Raw genomic sequence first — 23,034 nt, 5'->3', positions numbered from 1 at the left:
CTATGACCATTTTCTTAATTGTTTTGGGTTTGTTTTGTAGGTCTTTTTCTTCTCTTGTGTTTCCCACTTAGAGAAATTCCTTTAGCATTTGTTGTAGAGGTGGTTTGGTGGTGCTGAATTCTCTTAGCTTTTGCTTGTCTGTAAAGCTTTTGATTTCTCCATCAAATCTAAATGAGATCCTTGCCGGGTAGAGTAATCTTGGTTGTAATCTTGGTTGTAGGTTCTTCCCTTTCATCACTTTAAGTATATCATGCCACTCCCTTCTGGCTTGTAGAGTTTCTGCTGAGAAATCAGTTGTTAACCTTATGGGAGTTCCCTTGTATGTTATTTTTCGTTTTTCCCTTGCTGTTTTCAATAATTTTCCTTTGTCTTTAATTTTTGCCGATTTGATTACTATGTGTCTCGGCGTGTTTCTTGTTGGGTTTATCCTGTATGGGACTCGCTGTGCTTCCTGGACTTGGGTGGCTATTTCCTTTCCCATGTTAGGGAAGTTTTCAACTATAATCTCTTCAAATATTTTCTCTGGTCCTTTCTCTCTCTCTTCTCCTTCTGGGACCCCTATAATGTGAATGTTGTTGCATTTAATGTTGTCCCAGAGGTCTCTTAGGCTGTCTTCATTTCTTTTCATTCTTTTTTCTTTATTCTGTTCGCAGCAGTGAATTCCACCATTCTGTCTTCCAGGTCACTTATTCGTTCTTCTGCCTCAGTTAATCTGCTATTGATTCCTTCTAGTGTGTCTTTCATTTCAGTTATTGTATTGTTCATCTCTGTTTGTTTGTTCTTTAATTCTTCTAGGTCTTTGTTAAACATTTCTTGCATCTTCTCGATCTTTGCCTCCATTCTTTTTCCGAGGTCCTGGATCATCTTCACTATCATTATTCTGAATTCCTTTTCTGGAAGGTTGCCTATCTCCACTTCATTTAGTTGTTTTTCTGGGGTTTTATCTTGTCCCTTCATCTGGTATATAGCCCTCTGCCTTTTCACCTTGTCTATCTTTCTGTGAATGTGGTTTTTGTTCCACAGGCTGCAGGATTGTAGTTCTTCTTGCTTCTGCTGTCTGCCCTCTGGTGGATGAGGCTATCTAAGAAGCTTGTGTAAGTTTCCTGATGGGAGGGACTGGTGGTGGGTAGAGCTGACTGTTGCTCTGGTGGGCAGAGCTCAGAAAAACTTTAATCCACTTGACTGTTGATGGGTGGGGCTGGGTTCCCTCTCTGTTGATTGTTTCCCTGAGGCAACCCAACACTGGAGCCTACCTGGGCTCTTTGGTGGGGCTAATGACAGACTCTGGGAGGGCTCACGCCAAGGACTACTTCCTAGAACTTCTGCTGCCAGTGTCCTTGTCCCCACGGTGAGCCACAGCCACCACCCATCTCTGCAGGCGACCCTCCAACACTAGCAGGTAGGTCTGGTTCAGTCTCCCTTGGGGTCATTGCTCTTTCTCCTGGGTCCCCATGTGCACACTACTTTGTGTGTGCCCTCCAAGAGTAGAGTCTCTGTTTCCCCCAGTCCTGTTGAAGTCTTACAATCAAATCCCACTAGGCTTCAAAGTCTGATTCTCCAGGAATTCCTCCACCCGTTTCCAGACCCCCAGGTTGGGAAGCCTGATGTGGGGCTCAGAACCTTCAGTCCAGTGGGTGGACTTCTGTGGTATAAGTGTTCTCCAGTCTGTGAGTCACCCACCCAGCAGTTATGGGATTTGATTTTACTGTGATTGTGCCTCTCCTACCATCTCATTGTGGCTTCTCCTTTGTCTTTGGATGTGGGGTATCTTTGTTGGTGAGTTCCAGTGTCTTCCTGTCGATGATTGTAGAGCAGCTAGTTGTGATTCTGGTGTTCTCACAAGAGGGAGTGAGAGCACGTCCTTCTACTCCACCATCTTGGTTCCTCTCCTTCATTTTTTTATATTATGAGTAAAGCAGCTAAAAACATTCTTGTACATCTTTTGAAGAACATAAGCACTTATTTCCCTTAATTATACCTGTATGTGTTGAAGGGAAACTTCTGGGTTGCAGAGTTTATATGTATTTAGCTTGATAGATGAAGACAAATAGTTTGTCAGAATGGTTGTAAAATTTTACTCTTTACTCAGCAAAGAAGGAGAATTCCAGTTTCTTTATATGCTCAACTACAACGTTAACTTAGCTTGATCTTACATATAGCAATTTTACCAACTGCTTCATTAACTCTAATAATATATGAATTCATTTGGATTTCCTAGGTAGGTAATCAGCAAAAAATGACATTTTTGTTTCTTCATCTCTAATCCTTACACCTTTTATTCCTTTTTCTATTCTTATTGTGATGGCTAAGCTCACTAGTACAATTTTGAAATAAAATGGTCATAGTAAGCATTTGGGTCTTATTGTTGAATATAAAGATAATTATTTTAATACTTCAGTATGGTCGGATTTGCTGTAGGATTTTTGTAGATTCTTTTTTCAGTATAAATATATTTCCTTTAGTTTTTAGTTGCTATAAATTTTGAACATGAATGGCTGCTGAATTTTATCATGCACTTTCGTTTATTTTTCTTTTTGAATCTTTTGGAATAATCATAGTTTTGCTCCTTTAAACTGTTAATGAAATGATTTACATTAATAGTTCATTTATATTGGTTGTGATTTCTGATACATTTAGATTTATTTGTATTCTCATACTTTGCCCTTTTTATTTAGTTTGATTTTTCTTTGATCCTTTTTCTTTGCTTAAACTTTTTCTTCTCCTTTCTTGTAACCTTTTCTTCTATAAGTTTGGAAAGATACATGCTATTTTTAGTGTTTACCTTATGTGTTTAAATATTTATCTTTAATAACTCTAAAAATAATGAATATTTTCCCTTCCCCATTCTTCAGAACAATCGCAATGCCCCAGGAAATATTATTTCAATCATCCCCTCCTTATTTATATGCTAGTGGGGTCTAAGATTAATTGTCCCTTGATTTTTTTTAAGTATAAATTAAACATCATCATCAGTCTAATTGTCAGTTTGTTAACAGTTTTATAGTTGCTTGTTTAGATTGATTCCCATATTTATTTAAGAGTTAAAGTCTTTTAATCATGTTTTATAATAGCCTATGAATTATGCACCTTTTGTTAGATGTATTCCTACATAGCCTATATTGATTGCACTATTGAGAATGATATCATTTTCAAGTTTTTTTATTTGTTCCTGTTATATGGAAACATAAGTGACTTTAAAAATTACTGAAGTATGCCACACATACTAAAAGAGGCAGATCTTAATACTCGTATCTCAAATTATCATTCTGATGTGTACAGTACATCTCTTTAGTGAGGTCCTATTGGTAAAATATGCTCCAGGGTTTTTTTATTATTTTGAAAAAAATGTCTTCCTTCTACTCTCATCCTTGAAAGATAATTTGCTAGGTATAAAATTCTTGCATGACAGTTATTTTTCCTCATATCCTTATAGATACTTCTACTGCGTATGGCCCCCATTGTTATTGAGATATCAGATATAGTCAAATTGTTGTTCCTTTGGATGATTTATCTTTTCTCTGTGAAATCTGCCACTATATTTCTTTCTGAAATTTGTCATTATAATTGTTGAATTATCTATTTTTCCTATTACTCTTCCAATTTTTGCTTCATGTATTTTGGGGTTTTGGTGTTAGATGCCTATACATTATTTGTCATTTGTTTTCTAAATGTTTCATGTCTTTTTTCTTCCTATTTTCCTCCTTTACTGCCTTTTGTGTTTAAGAAACATCAGTGTACTACTATTAATTTCTTTATTTTTTTTTTATTATTTAAAAGTTTTTTTTTATTTTTTATTTTTTTGGCCACACCATGCAGCCTGTGGGATCTTAGTTCCCCAACCAGGGATCGAACCCAGGTCCGCAGCATTGGAAGCATGGAGTCTTAACTGCTGGACCACCAGAGAGGCCCCCTTTACTATTTTTAAGCTTTATTTTTTAGTTTTTTTTCTTAGGGGCTGCTCTAGGGATTCATACCTAGATTCATACATTTATCATGATCTACTTCAAGTTAATATTGACTAAATTCTAGTAAAATAAAGCAATTTTTCTCCAATATAGCTTTATCCCCCACCCTTGCACTAATATTGTCATATATATTTTGCATGTGTATCTGTTATAAGCCCAATAATACAGTGTTAATTTATGGCTTCATATAATTTTATGATTTTTACAAAAATTAACAGAAAAAAAATATAGCCGGCTTTATATTTACCTACATGTTTATTATGTTTGATCTCTTCATTTCTTCCTTTGAATTTAAATTACTGTCTGGTGTCATTTCTTTCATACTAACTTCTTTTTTTTTTTTTTTTTTTAATGTTTCTTGTAAGGCAGATTTGTGAGTAATGACTTTTCTGTCTTTGATCATCTGGGAATGTCTTTATTTCCCCAAAGTTTTGAAAGACAGTGTTGTTGGATAGAGAATTCCTGGTTGAGAATTTTTTATTCCAGTACGTTGAATGAATGTCATTCCACTACCTTCTGGTCTCAATTGTTTCTCATGAGATGTCATATTTTAATTATTTTGTCATTCTCTGTGCATAATAAGTTAATTTTCTCTTGTTGCTTTCAAGGTTTTCTCTTGATCTTTGGCTTTTTCAGCAGAGTAATAACTGTGATGTGTCTAGTTGTAGAGATTCTCTCTTTATCCTACTTGGGGTTCACTGAACTTCTTGGGTCTGTATAGTAATAATTTTCATCAAATTTGGAAAGTATTGGGCCATTAATTTTCTGCCTGTTTTACTCTCTCCTCTCCTCCTGGGACTTCTACTATATGCATATTGGTATATTTGATGTTGTCCAACAGGGCTCTGAGCTTTTGTTCATTTTTCTAAAATATTTTTTCTCTATAATATTCAGACTGGATAATTTCTATTGATCTATTTTCAAGTTCACTGATTATTTTTTCTAGCATCTCAAACTGCTGTTGAGACCATCCAAAATATTTTACATTTTGATTATTTTACTTTTCAAATCTAGAATTTTCATTTGATCCCTTTAAAAACATTCTAAGAGACTTTCTTTTTAAAAATCAATTTTAGGTCTATAGAGAAAGTACACAGAAAGTACAGACACTTCTCATATACCCTCTATCCCCCTGCACAAAATTTTCTCTATTATTAACATCTTGCATTAATGTGGTACATTTAAAATTGATAAACCAATTCTGGCATATAATGATTAACTAAAGTCCATGGTTTAGATCATGGTTCACAATTTGTGTTATGCAATGCTATGGATTTTGCCAAAAGCATAATGTCATGTGTCCATTTTTAGAGTATCATACAGAATAATTTCCCAGCCTTAAAAATTTTCCTAATGTTCCACCTATTCATCCCTATTCTCTTCCCTTTTCCTTCTCCTATCTGGCAACTACTGATTTTTTTAGTGTCTATAGTTTTGCATTTTACAGAATATTGTACAGCTGGAATCATACAGTATGTAGCCTTTACAAACTCTTAATTCATCTAGTAATATGCATTTGTGTCCTCCATGTCTTTCCATGGCTTGATAGGTGATTTCTTTTTATTGCTAAGTAATATTCTATTGTATGGATGTACCACAATTTGTTGCTCCATTCACTTACTGAAGGACAACTTGGTTCCTTCCAGTTTTTGACAATTATGAAAAAAGCTGCTATAAACATTCATGTGAAGGTTTTTGTGTAAACATAATTTTTTCTACTCATTAGGCAAATACCTAGGCATGCATTTGCTGATCTTATAGTAAGCCCACGTATAGCTTTGTAAGGAATTGCCAATTATCTTGAAAAGTGAGTGTACCATTTTGTATTTCTCCTGGCAATGAATGAGAGTTCCTGTTGGTCCATATCCTTGTCAGCATTTGCTGTTGTCAGTGTTTTGTATTTTAGCTCTTCTAATAGGTGTTTAATAGTATCTTATTATTGCTCTAATTTGCAATTCTCTAGTGACAAATAATGTTGAGAATCATTTCATATGCTTATCTGTCATCTGTGTATCATGTTTGGTGAGATGTCTGTTCAGAGACTTCACGCATTTTAAAATCAGGTTGTTCATTTTCTCACTGTTGAGTTTCAGGAGTTCTTTGTATATTTTGGATGCAAATCTTCAGATCTATAGATCAGGTTAGGAAATTGAATCCTCCTACCCATGAATATGAAATCTCTCTTCATCTATTTAGATATTTGACTTCTTCCATCATAGTTTACAGTTTTTTCCTCATATAGATCCTGTACATAGTTTGTTAGATTTATACCTAAAGTATTTCACTTTTTTGGTGCTAATGTAACTGGTACTGTGTTCTTAATTACAAATTCCAATTGTTCATTGCTGGTATATAGGAAAGCAATTGACTTTTTAATATTAATTAATTTATAATAATACTAATTTATGTAATTAATGCATAACACATAACTAATTATCAAGATTAACATCAACTTAATTTAATATTAATTATTAATAACACATCAATTAATAATTGTATATCATATAATTATTATACAATATGTTAATATATTATATATTATTGATATTAGTTTATATATAATTATATTAATATTAATATGATTTACTATTTATATATTGCATCCTCCTACCTTGCTATAATTGCTTATTAGTTCCAAGAATTTTTTTTGTCATTTCTTCGGGATTTTCTCACTTTCAAGATCTCATTATTAAATTTCTTGCTTGTCCATTGCTCACTCAAATGGGACCTCAAGTTTAAGGTGAAGAGCACCAGATTTTTCCAATTCATTTCCTATCAACTTTGCTACTTTTACTGACAAAACTCTTGAGTGTGGGTTTTCACCTTTCATTCCAAGTCATTCCTCTCTGACAGTTAAACTTCTGGTTTTCACATCCAACCCCACTCATGTAAAACTATAGATAGCATCAGCCAAGCTGCTGCTGGTAGTGGGGTGTCTGGACTAACTCCAGGTATGAAGATCACAGATTTCTACCATTCTCGCTCAAAGTTCTAGCAGTTTTTCATGAATAAATGCTTCACAATTATTGTTTATCTTAGGTCAAGTTCCAGGGCCCTGATATATTTTTGAAAATTTTGTCCAGTTTCTACATCTTTTTAGGGGAATGAATTTAATAATTTTTAATGGCGACTTTTAAAATCTTTCTTTGTCATTCTTGTCCTGCAGTTTCACAATAATTTATCTAGTTGTGAATTTATTTTAACTTTACCCTGCTTTGGATTTTTTGGTCTTATGAATCTGAGAATTGTTGTGTTCTATTATTTAACAAAAATTCCCAGCCATTATTGTACCTCTTCTTTTTCTTTTGAGATTTAATTGTTTTACTTTTGGGGGGAGGGCATGTTGGTTGAGATGTAATCCACTATCTTCTCAAATTTTGTTCTGCCCTGATTTTCTATTATTTCTTAGGCTAGGAGTTGACAAACTATGATCCATGCACCAAATCAAGTATGCTGTTTTCTTGTAAGTAAACAACCAGGCTCATTTGTTTATGTTATTATCTATGGGTGCTTTGTACTACAATGACAGAGTTGAGTATTTCTCAGAGTGTCATTTTGCACTACAATGGCAGGGTTGATAGAGCCCTTGTGGCCCACTGACCCTAAATCATTTATTCTCTGATCTTTTACAGGAACAATTTGCCCACTCCTGTCCTATACCTCCAATTTGACATGTGTTCTACCTTCCCTTCTATATTTTCTTCACCTTTAAACTCCTCTTTCATGCTTACCTCCTCTTTGTCTACATGGCATTCTTAATTATTACTGTTAATCTATCTTCTAGTTTACACATTCTTTCTTCAATTAGTCTAACCTGATGTTTAAAGCAGTTTCTGATTTCAATTATTATATCTCTCATTTCCAGAAAGTTAATATTTTCCAAATTCCACAGTTTAATGTCATGTAACTTTGACACTTGCTATATGCTTTTAGTTTCTTGAGAGTATTAAAGATATAAAACTTACATATTCCTGGTATAAAAACTCCAATTTTGAAATTCTTCACTTTGCTGTTTCTCTTGGCCTTTGCTAATAGTGTTCTATTCCCTTTTGTTTGGTAATTTTTTTGTGTGTGAGTTCATGTTCCCTGGAAACTTTTTTCCTAAATGTGAGGCTTAGGTTTAAGATGCATTCTTTCAGAGAAGATTTGCATTTCTCCTGTCAAGTACCTGGGAGACTATCAACTTGATGCCACTTTGAACTCAAATTCTGCCCTTTTTTGGTGGCTACAATGGTTACCTGGTAGGATTGAGATTAGGCATTTTGAAGATGGCTATTTTCTTTCTCCTGCTCCTCTCAGAGTGAATGAAGGCTGAGGCAAGCAATTATCTCTATTAATTCTCTAAGAGATGTGGGATTTTTTTATACTAATCCCCCTTCTTGTTTTTTATCTATGTCTCCGATCTATCTTCTTACTCTTCTGTTGTCCTAGGCTTTGTTTCTGATCTGCTGTGTGTAACCATTGGAACCCAGGTTCCAGGTCACAAGGAATAGGCAAACACCTCAGAATGAATTTCTGTACTTCTGTAGAATTGCACTTTCGTATAATCTGTGGCCTTTGCAGGTATTCCTTTATGTTCATAACAGCTCAGGTATACATGAAAATTAATTAGATGTTTTATTTGATCCCGAATTTTAGACATGCTATATCAGGAAGTGTTTCACTTAAAGTTTAGTGCGTTGCATTGTTTACGTGAAAAAAAAGCCATTTTAAGGTTAATTCCTAATTATAAAGAAAAAACATTATACCTTAATGTTGGTATCTGTGTGGAACTGGAGGCAATATATTGAGGAAGGATTCTTATGTGGAAGTAGAAGACTCTCTACTTCATCAATCAAAAATCTTCATTGTTTCTCTTAGTAAACACTTCTTGTGACCTCCTGTGGGCAGGCCTATATGCTAGCTGCAGTAGAGGATTCAAGAATAAAAAGTGATAGTTCTGTTGTATAAGTAATTACATTTGACATTTCGCAAGGACTCACTAGGAGTTTTTAAATGCTTACTATTCTCAGTGCTTTACATACTTTATCATGTGCAATTTCATAACAAATATATGAGGTATGCACTTTAGTGACTATGCTTATTTTTAAATGAGGAAACTAGGGTACAAAGAGGTTAGATAATTAGGTAAGGTAAATAGCTAGTAAGTAATGAAACCAGGATTCAAACCTTTGCAGTCTGACTGCAGAGACCATGTCATTAACTACCATACAATACTATATGATATGGTACTATATCATACTAGACTAGACTAGACTAGACTATGTAAGAAGCTTAGAGTCTAATAGGAAGATAATACGTATAATAAGTAGAAAGAATTAAGACTACAAAGATGATTTGCTAAACGTCACTATAACAGCATAGATCAGAGGATCACTATAGGGCATGGTGAGATGATCAGGGAAGCTTCAGGGAAGACTTGGACCAACATCAACTGTGCATGCTGAGATACAAAAATTATGATGTCAAATGGTGCCCTTATAATAAATTGTTAACCCTATTTAATGGCATGCTAAGAAATAAACAGAGCACACTGGAAAGTTTAAACCTTTAGTATCTCTTTAGAATCAGTAAAGCATATCCTGTTTCTTTTCTCCATGCAAACAGGAAGACAGCACTTCCCAGAATAATCTGAAGTTATGTTGTGGCCTTAGAATGAGATTCTGGTCTAAAGAATGTGAGTGGAAAGTATGTTGTTATGTCTAGGCCTGGCCCTAAACTTCCCTAATGACAGTACAAACTCTTTCCCTTCCTCTGAGACTGGGGAAGCTATAAGGTGGAAGAAACCATTTAAAGGAGAACCCCCAGAGGAGTCACCGGACTCTACATAACTGTGACGTTAGCAACAAATAAATCTTTAGTGTTTTAAGCTACTGAGATTTTGAAGTTGCTTGTTATAGCAGTGAGTTTTAATTACCCTGACTAACAAAGCAGATATGAATGCAGACCAGCAAAATCAATGCATAGTCTTTTATAGGAAATGTCTTGGAGGATTCAGGAAAGTATCTTAGTAGCCCTCAAAATTTCCTTTTGCTTCATTATTTCCTATCTTTTACTTTGTTGGTTCTAGGGGTTTTCAAGAATGACAAGGTCATTTGCATGATAATCAAAAGAAAATGATACTTGGTTTAGGACACTTAGATAATTATATACTATTGTAGGGTCAACATTCACTATAACAACAATATTATTATAATAGCTAATACTTACTGAAAAATTTGTATTAATTTTTGTCTTGTATATTTTGTGCCTTATTTTGTTTAATTTTCAAAAAATATGAGTATGATATAACTCATTAGCAGCAGTTCAATGTGATTTTAACACTGCTTAAAAAAAATCTTAGTGCTCAAAATGACTTTCAAACTCCTAGAAAAAAATAGTACCTTTTTCATATGTGAAGATATAATTTGGCCATATTTCGTCAGCACTGATTTTTCCTAAAGTTTTGAGAATCTTTCTTGAAATACAAAAAAATACTTTTCCATCAGACTTGAGATTTCTAACTGAAGCTCATGAGTTAGATGCTGTATTGATCTAATATACCAGTAAGTGGCCAAATGGTACAATTTATCATGTCCACATGGGATTATGGGAAATTCTCCCTCCTGTTCTGGGTTCCTGTATATACTTTCTCATTTCTCACATAGCAGACTAATGATACAGGGGCTCTCATTTCAGTCTTTTGTTTCCAACAAGCAAATGCCCGTAAACAAGCAATAATTTCTGAAGTAGTATGCTTTCTCCTACACTGTTTAAAGCAATGATTTGTTTATTTCAAACTGTAAACTCTATTTCCTGCCTATAACACAAATTACCTTTTGCATGAATATGAGAACACGTCGTTTCTCTAAGTTAGCTAGTAAAAATCTCTCTCTTGCCATCGCGAATTAAATAGGTTATAAAATTCCATTACCTTAAGTGCATCCAAGTGCCCCTGGCTTAAGAGAAACATTTCTACAGATGGTATCTATTCAAAATCAAAACTGTCTCTTCTGGATAGCTGTGAAACAAAGAGTCATGACCTTACACGAGGCAAAACCAAAACAAAACAAAACAAAAAACAAACAAAGCTCAGTTTATGTAAAAATGATGCCATTAAGTTCTGCTGAATGTCTCGGTATCTCACCTACTGCTTCTCAAGAAAATACAACAGATGACATCTTATGCACATTAATGTTCCTGCTCTATAATCCAGTGGGAGGAGGATGTTGAACACTTTCAATGACACATCCCATGGTTAATGGCATTATCTTGGGTACCGGTTCTGAGTTTCACTATGAACACATGCATTTTTTCCTCTACTTTCAGATTTCTCTCTTCAGTTTCTTCCTCCACCTCCACCTCCCTTCCTTTATGGCAATCCTGGCCATGACCTATGGCCACGTTTCTCTTCTCTCTCCACATTCCAGTACCAGCTTCCCTTTCTTTGCCTCATGTATAAAATTCACTGGATTCTCATCCAGTCTCCATAACCCCCGTCCCAAACACAGCAGGACATTTCTGAGTCCCACCTGAGATGGTAAGTGAAGACTATCTACACACCACAGAGCCACTCAAGTGAGCAGATGGTACAGAGCTTTCAGTCACATACGGCCAATTCTCATTATCTGCAGTACTCATGTTCTATAGTATCCATGGAATACTGAGTTAGCAGGTACTAAACCACTGATCCTAGGGGAGAATACAGGGTACGGTTCATGAGAGCCTCTGGTCACAACTTTTTCATCAAACAATGAATACATAACCTTGTTTTATGTGTTTCGGTCAAAGGACATCTTGTTTAACATATCTGGTTGACTCATGAACATGGACTCACCGCCAACAGCGCTGTAACTCACGCCTGATCGAAGCACATCGAACACATACTATCTCTGTAAGGCACGTCACAGCCTTCCTGTACTCGGGATCGCTAGGGAGAACGAGCGCACTTCGCTTGGGGGCCATTTTAAATGGTGATGTCATCAATGCACAGCACAAAAATGTGAAAAATGTGACACTGAGGCCATGAAAAGGACACTTTCTTACAGTATGAGCCAAACAGGGAGGCAGAGGGTGCACCTCAGCTCGGAACGTGTGTGCGTTTTCGGCAACTTGTCCCTGAATGACTGTGAAAGCACCTAAGTATTGATTTAATGTATTTTAGTGAGCAGGCGAATTTGCATATACAGACTCTGTGAATAATGAAGATTAACTGCATTTCAATCATAAAAAATGTTATGGGCTAAGATGCTATCAGTGACCAAAAAAAGTTATAGTTTTGAAAGGTACATTTTTCTACTCACTGAGGCATGTGGAAATCAGTGTCGACCTGATCTAGCCAAAGTTTAAATATTTTGGTTAAGACCGTATTTAAAAAGCCTTCAATTCTCTTGTATCTACTGGGTGCTCCTAAGTTACAGTTCATTATAATGGGCATTACATTCCTCCGAAAGCTCTGACTTTTTAAAAAAAAATCCCAGGGCTGCAGAATTTCAGCAACTAAACACAGAGTTCAGTATTGTCTTTAGGGAAATCCCTCATTCAAAGGCACAAGGGAGAATTTTCCCCACTCATCTGAAAGACAGAGACTACTGTCTTACCATCGAACCCCCCCCTCGGATTTCTGTGACTAAGGAATTTCTCCCTTGCTGTGCTCGTTCCTGCCTGATAGTTTTATGCAAAATGGCACTCTCTGAGCTTTTGCTTCTTGGCTAAGTTTCAGCGGGATCAAGGAAGCCACAGGGCTGGTGTCTGTGACAAGGACAGGCTTAGAGAAGACTCCCTTGGAGGACTTCTGGAAGGCTGAGCTGGGGTTTCTACTATTTTTGGCCACACCACATGGCATGTGGGATCAGGGATGGAACCTGAGCCCCCTGCATTTGAAGCGCAGAGTCTTAACCACTGGACCGCCGGGGAAGTCCCTGAGCTGGGGTTTTAAATGGTGAGGTTTGACAAGGAGCCAAGATCCTGGGTTTACCTGGGTTGGTTTTCTCTTTAACATTTACACTGTGACCCATTTCAATGGAGTTTAACACCATGTTTCAAAGTCCTTTGTGTGGGCTTCCCTGGTGGCGCAGTGGTTGAGAATCTGCCTGCCAATGCAGGGGACACGGGTTCGAGCCCTGGTCTGGGAAGATCCCACATGCCGCGGAGCAACTAGGCCCGTGAGCCACAACTACTGAGCCTGCGCATCTGGAGCCTGTGCTCCGCAACAAGAGAGGCCGCCACAGTGAGAGGACCGCGCACCGCGATGAAGAGTGGCCCCCGCTTGTCGCAACTAGAGAAAGCCCTAGCACAGAAACGAAGACCCAACATAGCAATCAATCAATCAATCAATCAATAAATCTTAAAAAAAAAAAAAAAAAGTCCTTTGTGATGGTGAATCCTGAAATATTCTCAGAAAGTCAACACAATCCTTTACCCAAGGACTCACAGCAGACCTGCGACTGTACCACCTGTCTGCAGAAACACCTTAGGTCTGCTTTAGATCACAAAATGGAAATAAATTTTCAAAGCATTATTCAACTTGCCTTTAGGTTTTCTAGTTAAATGTAGAAATTTCTTCCTTTTTTTTCATGACTTTCTTTTTTGTTTTTTTGGTCGAAGAAAATGTCACTGTCGACTCTGTCTAAACATGCAATCATGCCATTGGATACTTGGGGAAAGAAAACCCACATGAAACATCTACCCAGATGTGATGGGAGAAATGCTGGTTTAGAAAAGCCTTTGTTCTGTGGCTGAGGCTGCCATGGTTCTCCCATCGCATCGATTTTTACTCACACATTTTAATGAATAAAAACATGCTGACCGACAATCCACGAGAACCACCAAGTAAATTACCGAGGAAGAGAACAGCTTCAGTGAGAGGTGAAGAAGGGCAAAAAGCATCACAAAATGAATTTAAAATTTTTTAAGTAGAGCACTGAGTTGAGAGTTTCATTTCCCCTATAATTGATTTCTTTTGCTTCAAAAGAAACCCACAACTTGTTGGCATCTGGTTTCTGCAATGTTAACATAGAGGCAATAGTACTGGCCAGCAGTCGGTTCTTTAGGATGTTACGGGGTCATGAGTATGCTTCCTTGAAGACAACTGCCCAGGAGAAAATAAGAAAATACCTCCCCCACGTCTGGAGGTCCCGTATGTAATGTTATACTGAGGGGCGTTATGATTCACCTCTGCCTGGCTCGCTAGCTGTGTGACCTTGGCCAAGTGACTTCATCTGCTACGGCCATGTTCCCTTAACTGCAGACTGCAGTTTATTACCAAAGGTTATTATCACATTGAATTGTTACAAGATCTCAATAAGAAAATGGATTTACAGCCTTTGAGTGCCTTGCATTCAAGAAGTAGTCACTGTCGACTTATTATTTCTGCATCATAATTCCACCTTTCTGTCATTCTGCACTTCCTGTGCCTTCCCTCCACGGCCAACTGGAGCCCACGCCCCAGGGAGAGAGAGTTGGGGTGACAGATGCCTCATGAGCAGGAGAAACTGTCAGGGCCAGGAAAGCAGTCAGGCACCAGAGGGAAAAAGAAGCTAGCAAAATTTGAAGTGTCTTTATTACAACTCAACTGGTTTTAAAATTTCCATTTCTTTTCAGCAAATGTGTTTTCTTCCTCTCATGGAACTAAGAACATATGTGCTGCCTGGCAGATGATTTCTGCAACTCTTAAAGTCAGGATCGGAGAAGGCTGACTCACAATTTCTTACGTTGCACGTGTGAAATCTTTCAAGAAAACTTGGAGGGGGGAAGAGCCACAGGATTTTGGATGATGCTCTCAATTGCTTTTCAATTAAATTGGTAAAAAAAGAATCGATTGATTATTTGCTTCTATTTCTGACCCTTTTAAACTATTTTTTAAAGCAGTATAAAGAGATGGGATGGATGAAGGGTAATAACACTGAAAGGAACAGAAAGAAGGTAACATTTGTAGAGGGTTGTAGTTTTCCCATCATCTGAATTATGTGATCTTGTGGCATCTCTGTGATGCAGGTTGTACCTGTGACAAGGACAAGACTCCCAGAGATTCCATAGCCACTGAGACTTTGTATTGACTCTATTCATTGAGTTCTTTGCACTACACCACATACTTTTCTTTTTTTTTAGATTCACACAGTTCAGCTTCGATTAAGATTTAAGTAAGAAAGTATAAGGAACTAGAACATGATTCCTGTTAAAAGAATACATTTGAAGAAATGTTCTTCGGGCAATCACTGTAACCGATCAAGCGTGTGATAGGAGTTATTTTACTAGATACGTAGTCCCTGATTGTTCATGCAAAAACACCAGATCAAGGACCTTAGCTATGCAATACACCGTACGAGGGGCAGGGATCAAGTCTGACCGCCTGTGGACAAACACACAGACTCATTCAGTATCTTGAGTTGTCTTTCAAAGAAAGTATTTGACATACTGTATACAAATTAAACAAGAAGTCCAATAAGGATCCCTTATTGCCCTTGAGAAGGGCAATAGACCTGACAAAGTATTTTCTTTAAGCACTTTCTTCATCGTGCCTTCAAGGGATTGCTCCCTGCAGGAGGCCTGCGTGTGGTTGGTGGTAGTTCTAGAAGCCAGAGCGGGACTTGTGGGTGAGGTAATGGGGAAGGCAGGGAAGCAGGACTTGGAGATGATGGACCCTGGCTTGAACGGCTGCAAGCACAAGACTGCAAAGCCCCCCAACTCAGAAAGCAAAGGAGCTCCGATAACTCCTGCAACAGAGGCCAGAGGAGGCGTGGGGATTCAGAAACGCTAACTACAGGCTAACTGGCCGCCACTTCTGATTCATTCCAGAGATTCTGGGCTCACCACTTAACGACTGAGTGACCTTGTGCAATGCACTTAAACTCTGTGCAGTTCTGTTTCCCTGTGTATAAGTGGGGAGAATACACCTCCCTGTGTGTGGCTGGGAGGATTAAAAGATACCACGTATACCGCCCAGCACACGCACACAGTAGACGTTGAACAAATAGTAGTCACTAGTTTGAATCACTGTGATTAACCACAATCCGGGGACTGTTAACATCACCAACGCTATACTTTGAAACACGTTTATTCTTCACATTCTAGCAAACTAGTTCCAAGTCTGTTTTTCAAATACATTATCTAGTTTGGGCTTTAAAAAAAAAAAAAAAAATCCCTGTATATGTTCTGCTCTGCTTATCAAAGGCTCTCCGTAATGTTGACTCAAGGGTAAGTCAATTACACAGGATACTGTTCTGCCTTCTATTATTCTTTTTAAACCACATTCCATGTGGTAATGGGTCAATTTCTTTACTTCCTCTTCCCTCTTACCACATTCCATAGCCCAGAAAGTTGCCAGTTAAGTTTTAACCCTCCTTTGAAAGTGAATTTTCATCGTACTCTTTTTAAAAAAAGTTATTTAAAGTAGTTGCAAGGTCTTTGAGTGCCCTCCAGACCCAATCTATGCAACAAAATAGTAACAGGAGAAAATTATGAGTGCTGGGGCCCGAGTCCCCCCCGCTGAGCATGATGACTTTGTGATGAACTACGCAGCCATAAACGGGTGACTCTTTGATCTCTGGCTGCTTGTACAACTCTAAAGAGAAAGGCATTCTAGTCCAAACCACACAAAGAGAGAGGAACACAGGTTATTTATGGGAGCCCACTGACTCTAAGTTTAGCCTGGCTCTTTCAAGATTCAAATACACACATCATTTTGACTGCCAAATCTGCTCCCTCCCCTTATGATGTCTAATGGGGCTGTAGTGTAGGAATGTCTGATCTCTGGCTTCTCCCTGGGGTGAGAAAGGTAGCTGGTTTGGCAGAGAGACAGACACAACAGTATTTATAGAGACAGTAGAAAATTGACTCCATATGCCTACGAAGGGAAATCAGAGTAAATCACCGGGAGCTAAGAGGACTCCTGAACTCCCTTTCTGAGTTTTAGCTTCTGGCTGAGAGTAACTAGGACCTACTAACCAGCTCTCTATCTGTACGAAGTCCAGCATCCACAGGTTCTCTCTTATTTGATGGTGTTCCACCAACACTGTCACTTTACAGAAGGGGAGGAAACGCCCTCTTTGGTTCCCTGAATTCAGGAGCTGTTCTGTAAGTCTGACTCTTGTATGACTCAGTGAATTTCCTGCATCAGAGCCGGTACAAACGTGGAAGCCATGAATTACTGATTCTGAGGTTGCTGAAACTAAGTTCAATGACTTCTTGCCAGTGACTCTCAAGTCGTGATGTTCTTGGGTAACAAGCAGTGAGACTGAGTGTTGATTCACACTGCTCACTAAAGCAAATCCAAGTTGATAAGGACTGTACTGGGACAGTATGTATCTATTCTCTTTCCTAGCTTCTTCTGGATCGAATATCAAAATTTTACAGTGTGGTGTTGGAATGGTAAGGGCTCTATGAGGACCTCTGCAATGGGAGAAAACTCAAAATGGAAATTGCTTTTATTAGTATAAAGTATTGAACTGGTGGATTTATGATCAGAATTTGGGCCAAATGAGTACAGCTAAAGCTGGAGGTCAATTTGGTCATCCCACCATTCCAGACACCCAAGTCCACCTCCATAGGCTAATCTGGGCAAAGTAAAAGAACCTCAATCAAACTGGCAAATTAATTTTGCCACTTTTGTGGGACCCTGAATTTGATCAAAATCATATCATGGGGTAGGACTAAAAGGGTTCTTATTTTTGATTCATTCTATTCACTCCGTAGACACGAAGTCATCAGATACCTACAGAGGTTCACAAATTGTTTGCGAAAAGTTCATGATGTTTGAACATTCTCTTATTCTTTAGTCATCATGATGGCTTCAAGCCAGAGTCTGAACACAAAGACAGGCTAACATAAAACATAGCCTGAAAAGCAATACCTATATCGACGGCACTGCCTGCAAGCTCAAAGAAAGAATGGATAAAAAAAATAAAACAGCTGCATATCAGAATAAATACACATTGGAGGAAAAGTGAACAGTTCAACTCAGACATTTTGTTCCTCGGGGCTTAGGGAGGAATTAACAGAAGCCAAGTTTTAGAGACAGGCCTTTAGCTCATAATTCGTTCACTGTCAAGATGATGAATGCTCGCTTTATGATTTAATAAAAAGATAGACCTACCTAGAAAGAAAATGAGAAGGAGGCGTCCTCCACCGATAAGTAGCACAGTCTTTTGGGGCGACACCCAGGGGCTCTGGATTGGGACTCCAACTCCGTCTTCTGGACACACAGTGCACAGGACAACCAGGACAAATTCAGGACCTCAGTCTCTCCATCTGAAAAATACAAATAATAATGTCATGGTTCCACCCAGCAACTGCTGAGTAATTAGAGATTCATGCTGATTAAAAAAACACAGGAAGAACAAAGAGTACAATGTATACATGTATGATGTGTAGCACAGAATGCCTCGTAATCCCACATACGCCTTTGTACAAGTTACCCAAAGCCAGAGGTTTTAACTTCCAGTTTTTCACAAAACCTAAGTTAGACACTACCAAAGAATGGAAACATATTAAACTAGATCAACCATGAAAATAAGGGCAGGCTTGTGTAGTTGGGGGCGGAAGGAAATCAGGAAGGCCAATTGAGAATCAGAGAGACTGAATGAATGGCTGGGCCACCTCTGATGGGCCTCTCTGCTCCCTTTGTTGGGAGTGATGGGCAGCTCTGATTGCTGGATTATTTCAAGAGCCTGCTGTACAGAGATGCCTGGATTCCATCAGCCGTACCAAATGGGAAATAACCACGGGATTCAGGACCCGTAGCAGGAGGCTGGGCCACCGAAGAACATGAGTTGCCCAACATAAAGATACTGAAATTACGGATGAGATCAAGAGGCACCTCGTCTGCAGAGGAAGATTTCAGGATCACTGAGGAACCCTCCAAAGTAGAACTTGACTTTGCCATCTTTCCCTACAGTCAGCAGATTTCTATGCTGCCAGAAGTTCTGGTAGTTTAGTTGATGTCAGTGAACTGAGGGCACACAGAACAGTACAACCCTTTAGGACAACATTTCCCCAAATGGAAATCTGTTTACATCGACCCTTCTTAATAACCAGAGAAACACACTGCTAAGTGGAAAGGAAATCATGGATGAAACTATGAAAAAAATTCATTGAACACAATTAAAATGTGTCACAAACACATTTTTAATTGTTGACCCTAAAATAGCCATTTGCAATCATTTGGTTGTTAAAAAAATAAAAATACTTGGTACTACCCAAAAATCTTGTCTTTGAATAAAATAAAGAGGCCCCTAGAACATTTTGAGTATTGCTACCCAGTTTGTAAGATTTTGGAAGAGAGAGTTTGCTTAGTAAATATTGATTTCAAACCAGCTGTATTCCAAATTATTTCAGAATTTAGAGACTTAGAGATAAGAGGAATATGAAACTACTGAGTCTGAATGAATGAAATGTTATTGTTTGATACTGCAAATTACTATTAGTAGCAGAATTATGGAAAACATTCTACGATTCAGAGTGACACTTTAATTATCAGAGGGTTATCCTCTACCAGCATAATCTTTGTGAGAAAAGCAATTGTGAAACTTGCCCTTTTTTGCAGCTGAATTTCTCCCTCTGGTCCACTGGCTAACGATGAAATTTTCTCATTTGAGAAATCCAAACTGGTTGCACTAGATAGAATGCAAGAATGTAAGATGAAATTTCTCCTAAATGTGAAATGATGGTATTCAGAGTTAAAGAAATATTATTTGAAGAGTATAAAGGTCAGAGGATCTTGTTAATTTAGTTCCTATTAAATAAAGCATTTAAACTCTTTGCTAGATATTGCTGGTTTAATGTGAAACAAGGGTGATAGCTGAAGCTGAAGAAATGACATCACCCCCTAAAACATGCATGTTATATTCCTCAATGCCTGATTCTAATTGTGTAAAGGTATGTACTTTTAACTGAGTTGGATTACAAAAGTATACAATGCTAGAAATTATTACAATATATTCAATATTAGCCACGCTTAGAACAGTGTTATGAGTTCTATAGTAATTTAATAAATCAACAGAGGACAGATGGAATTTTTATTAGCCAGAGTCTTCGAATACATTTTCTCTCTATAATGAATACTGAGGGTGGGGGAGGGTAGCAGGGGGAGCTGTCCAAAATCCAAGGCCCCTTTCTTTTCTAGAGTAATTCTCTCCACTGTACAGACTTGTTGAGAGAATCTGTCTTCTCAGCCTCCAATCTAAGGAAGCTGGAAGAGTAATCTTTCTCAGATCTTTTCCTTCCCTTTCCCCCAACACTTTTCAGCAGTCCTGGCAGCCAGGGCCCAGGCAGGTGACCTGAGCTCCTCTCTAAACCCCAAGGGAATGACTCAAAGACAATGGGATGGTTATATGTAATGGTAGTGGCAAGGATGTCAGTGGCCTTGCCCTTGTCACATTGCTCCGGCTCCTTGATTGTCAGAGCCCAGCTGGCTCTGCCCAGGGTCCAAGATGGGCCTTAGCAGCTCAGAGTCTGCGAACCCTCAGTCTCCTAGGCCAGGTCAGCTTCCTGCAATTTCCTGTGATTAGGAACTCTCCCCAGAGCAAATACACAGCCTTCATCTTGTTCTTCTGAATTTTCCTGTTTGAATCACTCAACAGACTAACCAAAACAAACACTACCAAATACACACACAACAAGGCAATCTAACTGATATATATTTTCATTTTAAGATGCAATGCAGAGTTTTCTTACCAACTGTTTAATATTAGTGGCCAGAAGAAAAGTCAAAAAAAAAAAAAGGAAAAAATTATATATGGCTATTTTAGTGATAGAACTATTCTCAGAAAGGTGACTATAAAACTATCCCAATGAAAGAGATTCAATTGTGCATATTTGAATACATATCTAAACATAGTGTCTTTTATACTGTAACTTAGTCAGTGCCCCCTTTTTCTCTTGGAAATATTTCCAGAGTCTAAATAAAGAACCCTAATTAAACAATGACTCAGCTCTGAATCGTTTTTAAGTCAGTCATCTTTCTCTTTTAGAATCATGCCGGTGGTTTTCCTCATAGAAGGCCCTCTGTTTATGGTAGTTCTTTATCGATCCACAGGATTATTGTGACTTTTTATAAGTGTCCAGGTCCTTAACCAGTTCTCCCCTATTATTCAAAATTAAATTCAAAACACCATGTCCTGGAAACACAACTGGTCTTTCAACTGTATCAAACATAGTTAAAAGACTGAAAAGCATGAGACAACACCTTAAGATTTATCCAAAGACACAGCCTCCCCTGGCTGTTGGTCCCAGTGCCTTATCTGAAACATGGGGAATCACTGCAAATACAGGCAGAACATCGTTCTCCATCCATCTCCCACGTTGTCAAATCGACACCGGGAGGTAGAAGGACGTAGGAAAAAGAAATAAGGTCCTAGAGATAGGTTCTCTGGGGGAAAAATGCATGGCCACCGATGCCTGAAGTTACGGATTGAGATCAGATCGTCTCTTGGAGTTCTTTTCTGTACTGAGGTTTGATTTTATTGAGTTAACACGTTAGAAATAAAGGTATTTCAGGATCGGGCCAAAACTGCAAAGTACATAAAAGTCAGGAAGTGAATCACAAAGAAAGAGAAGCACCAGGGAAAGAACATTTGTTTGAAGACTGGTAAGATTAAGTCTTTTTTTTCTTTTTTCTTTTTAATACAAATGAACTTACTCATGTTTGAAGGCAAAGGAGAAAGAGCCAAGTGGAGGATAAAATTGAAAATAGTTGAGAGAAAGTTCCTGGGGGTTGGTATGGATAGGATCCGGAGCAGTGGCAGAGAGATTGGTTTTAGAAAAGAAAATGAAAGCACCTCCCCTTTTCCTCCTGGCTTCAGGGTACCATGAACAAAAGTGGTCAATGTCTCCAAAGGGTAGTCACTCAGGTATGGGCATGGCTTTCCACTCCCTCCATCCTCCATCAGTCCCTGTATCTTCCATGCAATCAATTTGGCACCAGGAGGGAGAGAGAAGCTAGAAAGAGAAACAGGACCCCAGAAATAGGTACTCTGGAAGGAAATACACGGCCACTGATGCCTCAAGCCTTTAATTCCCTTCACAACTGGAATGCCACAGAAATGCTGTCAGACAGTCGAGGGCCTGAGCTTGTTGAGTCTGTTGATCTGAAATTAGATGTAAAGTAGATGTTTGACTTCCAAGGAATAAAATGAATTGTCATGGTAGGGAAGGCTTCATACAGGAAATATTATCCCGAAGCCTTCCAGCTTGAGCCCCCTCCCTTATAACTACTTACCGCAAATTATTTTCATAATAAAAATGAGCTCCCAGAACAAACTAATTACATGGGAGAGCAACTTACACTTTACTGCAGTCTTCACAATATATTTTTTTCATCAAATATGAATTAGCCAAAGTAATTAGGAAAAATGATTAGCAAAGCTCTTTATTGAATATGGATCCAAGTCATTAAAAAAAAAATAAAGCATATTTTTTGAAAATGGCTTTACGCCTACATTTTCTCCCAAGCGATCATCTATTTTCCCTTCAACAATAGCTTTTTGGGGACACGCGGTAATCTGAGAGAATATAACTCTTCTCTCGAAATAATACCTAGTTCTTTTTTCCTTTCATGATAGAAGTTTCTCTAAGTTGGTAGAAAGTCTTGAAATGTGGCTTCTTCTTTTCAAGAGAACACTGAAAGAACAAACTGCTGAAATCCCAGTACAAATCATCTGTAGGTGAGACCTGGGAATTACTTCTACTTTTGAAAAAGATTAGACCACCAAGCTATGCTGTTTCTCAATTCTCAAGCAACGCTGGGCTTCTGAGAAATAACACTGGTTTTGAAGGCATTTGCATCTCCTCTTTATACCTTTACTTTTTAAAATATTTTGGATGCTTAGAAGTAAACAAGAATAAAATCCATCTGACTGAAATTACATTTTCCGATGTGAGTGACCTAGGTTTAGTTGGAAATTCCACAGTATAAGTTTAAACTAGCATCTCTCTTCATTTTTTTTTTTTTTTTTTGCATTCTTGGCACTCAGGCTTGTAGAAAATTTTGACTGCTAAAAAAACCTCCAAAAAAACAACAAAGATGGAAGTTAAAATTCATTTATTAATGTATTAAATTTTTATTTTATGCATACATTGAGATAAAATTGACTGG

At 37.9% G+C, this 23,034-nt stretch overlaps 1 protein-coding gene across 1 annotated transcript in view; it reads right to left on the bottom strand.

Annotated features, from left to right (window-relative positions):
- Window positions 1-21,316, bottom strand: part of KIAA1217 — a 498,998-nt gene extending 477,682 nt beyond the window's left edge. The window contains exon 1 of the mRNA XM_082385188.1: window positions 18,037-21,316. The gene's annotated coding sequence lies outside the window, so the exon portion shown is untranslated. The remainder of the gene's footprint in view (window positions 1-18,036) is intronic.
- Between the last annotated feature and the right edge of the window lie 1,718 nt (window positions 21,317-23,034).

The sequence above is a fragment of the Balaenoptera borealis genome (assembly GCF_965194805.1).
Source record: "Balaenoptera borealis genome assembly, chromosome: 3".
Taxonomy (NCBI): Eukaryota; Metazoa; Chordata; class Mammalia; order Artiodactyla; family Balaenopteridae; genus Balaenoptera; species Balaenoptera borealis.
Note: the sequence above shows the minus strand (reverse complement) of the source record. Positions and strands in the feature narration are given on the sequence as shown.